Source organism: Myotis brandtii, unplaced genomic scaffold (assembly GCF_000412655.1).
Source record: "Myotis brandtii unplaced genomic scaffold, ASM41265v1 scaffold1583, whole genome shotgun sequence".
Classification (NCBI taxonomy): Eukaryota; Metazoa; Chordata; class Mammalia; order Chiroptera; family Vespertilionidae; genus Myotis; species Myotis brandtii.
In genome coordinates this window covers 28,543-29,212 of record NW_005355769.1, presented here as the reverse complement: position 1 = coordinate 29,212, position 670 = coordinate 28,543, and positions in this window count along the sequence as shown.

Here is a 670-nt window from a genome sequence, read left to right as displayed (position 1 = left end):
CTGCAGAGAGACAATTTGGACCTCCTCCCACTGAGTGTCTGATCAGACAGTGGAGAAAACAGGAAGAACAACTCCTTAAGATGCCAAAAAAGAAGAAGGCCTTAAGAGGAAAACCAGCAAAATGGTCAAACTGGGAGCAGAGGCTTAAAACTTGTATTATAGAGCAACACAAGAGTGGCTTATGTGTGTCAACCAAGCTTATTCAATGTCAGGCAAGAATGTTTGCAAGCAAAATGAACATTGTTGATTTTACAGAAAAGGCAAAATGGTGCTTCAATTTCATGAGGAGAGAGGGTTGGCTATGAGAACACGGAACAAAGTTAGCTCAGAAAATGCCACCAGTTTATGAGGATAAAATCCAACAGTTTCACTCCTATGTCATACAACTTCAGAAAAAATATGATTTTTAGCCAAATCAGATTGCAAACACAGATGAGATGCCTCTCAATTTTGACGTGGCTTCCAACAAAACTGTAGATGTGAGAGGAATCAAAACAGTGACAATCAAAACAAGTGGCCATGAAAAGACACACTATAGTGCTGTGCTTTCATGCTGTGCAGATGCTACTAAACTGCCTCCTATGCTTATCTTTAAGCAGAAAATGTATCCTAAAGAGACCATACCACCTGGCATTATTGTGCAAGTTCAAGAGAAGGGATTGATGAAGAC